At 41.3% G+C, this 8,051-nt stretch overlaps 1 long non-coding RNA gene across 1 annotated transcript; it reads left to right on the top strand.

The window, feature by feature from the left end:
• Positions 1-3,349: 3,349 nt before the first annotated feature.
• LOC134166415 (uncharacterized) lies at positions 3,350-7,998 on the top strand. Its single transcript, XR_009965868.1, has 3 exons — positions 3,350-3,606; positions 4,854-5,028; positions 7,323-7,998. It is a non-coding gene; the product is annotated as an uncharacterized LOC134166415 (long non-coding RNA).
• The last annotated feature ends 53 nt before the right edge of the window (positions 7,999-8,051 follow it).

Here is an 8,051-nt window from a genome sequence, read left to right as displayed (position 1 = left end):
AATTTAGAGGACTCGGATAATGGTGAAGAAGATAAATGCCAAAGGTACAAGAAAAGGTCATTTCATAATACTCAACCTTTGTTATCAGCGCTGCTACCTAGCGAATATCCTAGTTTCTTCATATCAGTGGCCTGGCTGGATGATAAGGCCATTTAAACCTTTGCAATTCAAGCCGATACAATTCACCATACCCTCTTCAAATCTCAATTCTGCCCTCTACTCCTATCCCCTATTTCAGCTCTGTCAGAAATCAGTGAGGCTAAAACCTGTATTTAAGCTTCCTGCAGAAATTAAAGGCTAGCTAGCCACACTGTGCAGGCTCCTCATAGCTGTACCTGAGCAGTCCTGACAGCAAAAGCTGTGTGTGGCTGGAGATACGGTGTCCTGGAAAACTAATTGCCTCCTTGGGGGTCTTGGCAGCATGATTTCTATTGATTTCAGCCCCATGTTAGTAATTTTCAGCCAGTATCTTGCACCTTAGTTGTTCTCCTCTGAATTCCTAAGAGTAATTCAGGTTGGGGAAGAGAGCGAGAAATCGGCTCCCTTTTGAGGGTCAGGAAGAAAGCAACTGTAAGAGCTCCAAGTAAAGCAAGCTTGAACTCATTAACCAGGAGCCACACAAAAGACTTACAGAGTTGTTTGGTGGGTGTATAAACTACTGGAGGAGATAGATACCAGCGACATCCATACAAAGAAGGGTTACCATGGCAATTCTAGACTAAAAAAGGGACCCAATTCAAAAGTCCTTTCCTCCTGAGAGTTGTGAGAACAGTATGTGAATCCTGCTTTTCCTCCTTCACCCACACTTCCATTTGGATCGATGATTTATAGCGAAGAAGTAAACTGGCTTGTAGTGAACAGAGCAGGCTCCAAGAGGGCTGGTGACAGGATGCCCTTCACCTGGATGGCTTGAGCAGAGCATAGCAGGGCAAATGAATGTCCCCTTCAGTAAGCTGTTCTGAACCCAGAAAGGTGGGATGTGAACCTTTGAAATGCCACATCTTATGGCAGGTATTATAATTTCCATTTCATTCAGCCTTTATGAGCTCTCATCATTTGGTCAGTGCTGGCAACCCAGGACTCTATATCCTTGCAGCTACAGTTCCAGCTCTGCTGTTCTTGGCTCTAGCACTTAGTTCATTACTGTGCTACCATAAGAGGGAGCACAAAGCGTAAACCTGCTTTTCCCATCAACTTGAAATCTTGAAAGGGAGTTGCATTTGGAAAATGCTTGGGTTTGCTTCCAGAGTTTGTCTGAAGCCTAAACATACATGGAAAAGAAGGCAGTGGAGGGACATGTGTACAGATCACACGAATACCAAAATCCGGTGTAAGAATGACAGTACTATGTACATCCTGGCTATTGTAAGAATCTGTTACCCAAGCAGTGACAAAGGTTGGAAATTGTCTGACTGAAGGAAATGTTTGGTTTACCTAATCTGCTCCCTTTCTGCTTTGCAAGAAATATCTCTGTTGTAACAGGAAAATTTAAGTAGGGAAGACAACTCCTTTCTTCCTGTGTCTTCTTTTCTTCCTCTTTATCCTCTAAATCATAGAATGGTTTGGGTTGGAAGGAACCTTTAAAGGTCATCTAGTTCAACACCCCTGCATCTTTAACTAGATGAGGTTGCTCAGAGCCCTGTCCAACCTCACCTTGAATGTTTCCAGGCATGGGGCATCTCTGGGCAACCTGTTTCAGTGTTTTACCATGTAGAGTAAAATGCAGTTCCATGCGAAGCTATCTTTTTAATAGGTTGCTCATGCTAGCAACCCAATATTGTTGTACGTGTTAACTTCAAATCCTTATATTTACAAGGGAGACATAAATCCTGTTTCATTGTAGGGGTAGACATGAAAGAGATCCATAAGAATTGCCTGTCTCTTGGTCTATTAGCTGTTTCCATACTAGGCGTTGTGTCGTGTGTTTAGGCTGTCATGGCTCCCAGTCAAGTCACTGAGAAACAGGCATTGCCCTGTGACATCCAGCAGTAAACGTGTGTGGAAGACAACAGCATAGAATACAGTCCATAGCATAAAGTATGCAGGGTGGCTCTCTCGAATCCATGTAAGTATGCAAATTCCTGCCCCCTTTTACCAAAAGCTGGCTAATAGGAACAAACAGGAATTATACGAGCTGGTAGTTGTTTCTGGTGCTAGTGAATAACAACTCCTTATTTTAGCAGGAGGGGAAAGAATAAAACAGTGATTTGCAGTGTTCAATGACTATTGCATAATGATGGATTGTCCTGCAAGGAGCTATGAGGTTGGTCCATAATTTTGGGCTCTTAGCTCTCTTTAAGAGCAGCAACACCTTCCAGAGGTACTACCTATTGTTTGAACCAAATGGGAAAGAACCATAGCGTCTAATCACAAGTGTTCATGGATGGAGGCATACTGAAATCAAACATCCAGCTAGTACTTGACCTGAATGGTAGGTCTAAAGAAACACGCTGCTGTGAGAAGTGCCCACTGGATCAGCTGGGTGATCAGTGCAGCGTGCAGACAGTACCTGCACCGGTTCAGCTTGGGATTCCATTATTTTGACTGATAAAAAGAGCTGATGATGACTTGTTAAGATAATTCCCATTAGAGAAAGGAAAGGCAGGGTTTTTTTTTGTTGAGGCCAAAGAACAGAAACCACCCTGAAATCTACAGAAAACTTTGAAGGAGGTTGACATTTGCAATAAAATAACTAGTCCCTTTACATCCATAAGACCCGGGGATTGCCTTAATTCCAGGAAACTGAGGTACCCTGTTGGCTCTGAGCCTGGCTTGCAAGTTGCTATACAAAATCCAACTCTAAGGCTGGCAAGGAAAAAGCCACAAGTGAGGCTTTGTGCTACTTGTATGCAGTGCTAAATCAGTAGGGTTTTCAAGATGAAATGCACTACATCTGCAGTTATAACTTTCCTAGCAACACACAGGAAGATGAGGAGGAGAACTTTGGTTGTTAAATTTTGTTCAGGGTCATTCATCTTTCACAGTTGGTACTCAGCCTTCTAATATCCATGTCCACATATACCGAGGAATCCCTTGAGGGCTGTGAACGTGATCTAGCAGATGGAGATTTTCTTTGAAGCTGGGAAGAACACAAAGGAAGCATTAAGTTATTTAACGCATTACTTTATTCTTGCAGTGGTAAAGGTATACCTTAAAGGATTTGGAGGTAGATTTTCTCGGAACTAAGTTATTACAGTTTAGGTAAGGATGTTAAATTTTCTGGGATGCCAGACAGAGGAGTGCTGTTTCAAAAACTAGATGCTGTAGGTAAGGACCATCCGTTTTACATTGCGTGCCAAACATTGCTGATATACATTTGCATATGTACATGTGCATAGGTGTATACATATACATGCATAAGCATGTATACACACGTATGCATTTCTTTCCATTCCAGTTCTCAGTGTCAGGCTCCCAGAGCAGCTCAGCTGTTTACATGCACAACTACTATAACGTTTATGTAAAATCTTGTCACTGTTATAATTTACTGCTTTGTCCACTCAGCAGCTTCCTTTCCCTGAGGGCAGAAAACACACTGGAGGAGAGACTGTGTTTATCTGTGGTTGCAAAGTGCCAGAGACAGAGCTAAAAATAAGCTGATAATAGGTAAGTCCTTTGTGTTCTCTCCCTGTACTAAATAAAGGTTCTGGGTTCATAGAGATGATGATAGGCAATACCTATTAAGCTCTTTTCAAGTGATCTCTTGAGAAATCACGAAGCTAAAGTATCTTTTAGTTACCTTTGTTTTCTTCAGAAGCAAGCTACCAAGCTATTCAATGGTACCTTTTCCCCCATCTCATGTTTACACATTTCTGAAAGCTGGAACACGCTAACAGAATCATAGAATAGGGTTGGAAAGGACCTTAAGATCATCTAGTTTCAACCTCCCTGCCATCTGAACCTGCTTATGGAAGCTGATGTTCCCTCTCCAGAATCTAGAATGCAAATGCTGTGACACAGCGTTGCATTAGAAAGTGCTCACCATGAAACACTAAACAGAAGAGAGTGTAGCTAGGTTATCTCCACCAACCTCCTAGATTTCTCCTAGTGACTTTGTCATTAATTTAGGAATGCTTCTACTCTCTCACAGCTATTGACCGAGTCACATAGCAGTTAAATGATATGAAAAGACCAAATGCCTTGCAGATCTTTAAATGGCCACTTGAAGTTATTTAAATCTTAACATCTGTTTCTGTTAGATAATGAAACAACTCTAAGCATTTTGAAAGCTCATCTTTCTTCTTTTGGGATATAAAAGGAGATCAGAACATAGTATTTAATGGGAACAGAGTAAAAGTTTCAATTGTGGGAAGCTCCTGCCTCCCATTACCAAACAAGAGATTGCAACAGGCTCAGAGGGGAATGTGCTGAGCCAGTAAGACCCTCCCTGCTTCAGTAGAAGGAAAAGGTGACTCAGGAATTTGTTCCCTGATTTTCACCATCAGCAGTCAATGGGAAACATTCCCATTTGAGATTGGGACTCAAGGTTTGAGATGGACTCGGGTCTTTTCAACCATTTTCCCAAAGCCGTCCTAAATCCCTTCCACATTTTTGTGGCACATTAGAATAAAAGGGTTAACAAAAGACAGTGGAGTCATAGTGAAACTTGAAGCAATGTATTGTTAAACAGCTTAGGGCTGAGGGGTCTGTAGTGCTAAACTGACTGCACTTTCTTCCAGTTTCCCTGTTTTCCACACCTGAGTAGCACTGCAAAACAGTTTTGTCACACTGAAGTTTCAAGACACAACCTTAATTACGTGACATACTTCCTTTGCATCCGGGTAACAAGGACAGCAAGAGAGAACGTAGCATGATGTCCAGCATTAACATTGCTTGGGTGTGCCTTTGTTCAGATCATCAGGGTTTTGGCAAAGAAAAAGGAAACAACAAATTCAGAAGAGGGGATCTGTAGGAAAAACTGGAATAACAAGAGAGTTTGAGTTAATTCATCAAATCTGGCATTGCTTGCAACTGGTCACCTCCATTTCTTCAGTACAATTTTCCTTAATTTACACCTGAGAGATGCATGTAAGAGGCATTTAAAAACATAGTTTTGATCAAAACCAGCAGCTGCTTAGTAATATTTGACTTGTTTTCTTTAGCTCAACAAAGTGCTGCTCAGGTCTACCAAGAGGGCTCAGACCCTTTGCTGTATCTCAGCCTTCACTTTTCACACTATCTGGGGCCAAAGTATGGGATGCCCATTTTGTCATGACTCCAAAGAGCTGTTGCAGGTGCTGTGCCTCAGAATTTGTGGGATCTTATGCTGGTTACGGCATGAGAAAGGAATTGCTTAAGACATTAAGCTACATATGTCCATATGCAAAAAGCCATTGCTCAAATATATTTGGGTAGGATTGCAAGTAAAAATGGTCTTCGTTAGCATAATGCTATTTTCGGGATACTGTTAGGGATTAGAAGTTTCTCTGGAGAACATGCAGACCACATGCATCACCAGAAAGAAACAGCAATTCTCACTTCAAGAAAAACGTCTCATTTATATAACTAGCCTTAAGTCATGATGCAGGTTTTATAAATGACTTTGTCAATCTAAAAGATGCTTGCTATTCAAATTATGAAGCCCCTGTGAGTACAGGCACATTACTTTGAATACAGAGGCCATAAAAACATCAGTAGCTCTGACATAAAACTGATGTATTATGTAATAACATTTCATGTAGAACCTGGAGCTTCATTTATCAGCTATGTCTGTAGCTGGGTTTTGTACAGGTTATGAATGAAACCCTGAATGCTTCAGTCATATCGCAGATGTTAATAAAATGGCATAATAGAGAGGCTGAGTGAGATGGATTCGGGATGAATGACTCTTTCAAGACAAATGCTCCCAAAGATTAGTGGAGGAGGATGGATGGGAATCTCGACTTTAGAATGATGCTGAGTGTCTTCCTACTGATGGCAAATTGAGGCATCTGCTACGGGAGCTGCTGAAGTAAATAGGTAAAAGGCAGGTTTCTTACTTAACTGTCAGCTTGCATAGTTCAGCTCATTCTAGCAGCTTTAATGTTTCACTAGTGCTGTTCTTGACCATTAAATTTGCCTACATGTGGATCAAAATTATAACTGGGAAAGTGAGAAGTTAAAATGCAGCAGAACGCACGTTTGGAAGAAAAGGTGAAACAAGGTATAGAACTGGGTAGGAAAGAAAGGGTAGAAGAGCCAGGATTCAGAAAAGTCTAAGGAAGTTAAAGCTAAAATGCAAACTAATCCATACAACTGAAAGCTGCTCTTTTTCTCTTACAATAATCTCTGTGGGTATTAACTGATTCAGTGACTTAGAGAGTGAAGAGGTAATCCTTCTTGACCACAACCTGGAGCTGGAACCACTCTGACCAAGCACCTGAGGTTTAGTTTCACTTAAGAGCTCTTGGCCCTTGTCTGCAGCATGGGAATAACACTGCTTCCTGATAGCACGAACTTACGTCATGTGTGAGTAGTTAAGAGACTCCTGCACACAGTAGGTCAAGCCTATTTAGCTGCAAGCCAATGCTGCAAGCCAATGCTGCAAGCCAGCTGAAGCCTGGCCACTATCCTAAGTAAATGTACCCTGCTTAGTACCTGGAAGCAGCTGAGGCAAAATTAAAGTAAGTAGTGCCTCCTGTGAAGCACATATGCCCTTTCCTTTATGTCTCTTTAAATATTCCTCTCCCTGCTCCTTCTTCGTTTCCAAATACTCTGCAAAGGATGAAGGCTTTCACAGGTATATGTTATAGCAGCATGTCCCTACCTAGAACAGTATCTTATATCTGCTGTCATTTAGATTACATTCAGACACAGGAACATCAACAAGGCTGTAACAGGATTGTTAGGTAATGTACCTTTATTTCTTTAGTAGTTTGTATAAATGGATCTATGGGCTCTTTCTAGGTATGCTTCTCATTAACTAGAAGGCAGTGGGGCTTCTTATTATCTCACTGTTCATAGAATAGTAGAATACTTAGGGTTGGAAAGGACCTAAGATCATCTAGTTCCAACCCCCTTGCCATTCAACTTGCTAGAAGCTATTTATTCTTATATTAATTAATTAATTTATTTTTTATTTATTCCCTTATCTTATTTCTTCCCTATAAAGGGAAGTAGCTACATTAACAGCGGAATTCTTGCAAATGTATCGGATACCTTTGGAATTGCTTCCGAGATAAAATGATAAATCTCAGCTGATGTTTTTGTCACTATCTAAGGAGAAAACTAGTTTTCCTTTTAACAAGAACGTAAAGAGCATACAGTTGCATTACTTCTTACATTGAAACCTGAGATTACAGTTAATCTTGTGCTGTTCAGACTTACGCTTTTGATTCCCACAGGACTACAAATCTGATCCTGAAAGCTTTTCTCTCCCGCCTCTCTCATCTAGATCCCACATGCCGTTTCTCAAGGTGACATGCTGCTCTTCAAACACAGGAGGAGGCGGGGAAGGAAGGGAGAGGGGAGATCATTCCATTATAAATTGGTGCAAAATGGAATAAGGCTTTAAAATGTTGCAAAGATAACATTTGATCTCCCAGAGGATTACAGGAGCAGTGCATCCCCACTTTCTGCATCCCCCTAATCCTATTAGATACCACCAGGAATAAGCAGCTGGCACCATAATAAATGCCAAACAAATGCTTTTGAACTGTTTGAATGTATGAGGGGGGAAAAACGCCTTGAGGTGGATATAAAGCACTGGGAGCATGACAAGAAGCTGGGAGTATACAGCCTCTAATCTTCTTCATAATTGCCATCACTTACATGTGTCCAGTTTAGACGCGGGAAGATTGTCCCAGTGGTATTAATCCACTGGAGCCTTTTTGAACTGGGTATCATCTTGCGTGAAGGTTTTGATGAATTTCTGCTTTCTGTCGGTACTTTGATGATGTTTCTGTCTCAGCTAAGAGTGTTTATCTGGGCTTTGCAATCTGAATGGGTTTTCAAATGATATGGTCATGTGAGTGCACAGTTCTGTTTTCTAACGTGCCCTGTAATTCACTAGGCAAGAATGAGGAGGTTGTTGAGGTGCTGCTGTTACCTGGTGCCCCTGTTCCTTGGAAAAC

The sequence above is a fragment of the Pezoporus occidentalis genome, unplaced genomic scaffold, assembly GCF_034315485.1.
Source record: "Pezoporus occidentalis ecotype Australia unplaced genomic scaffold, CSIRO_AGI_Poc_V1 ctg26, whole genome shotgun sequence".
NCBI lineage: Eukaryota > Metazoa > Chordata > Aves > Psittaciformes > Psittacidae > Pezoporus > Pezoporus occidentalis.
Note: the sequence above shows the minus strand (reverse complement) of the source record. Positions and strands in the feature narration are given on the sequence as shown.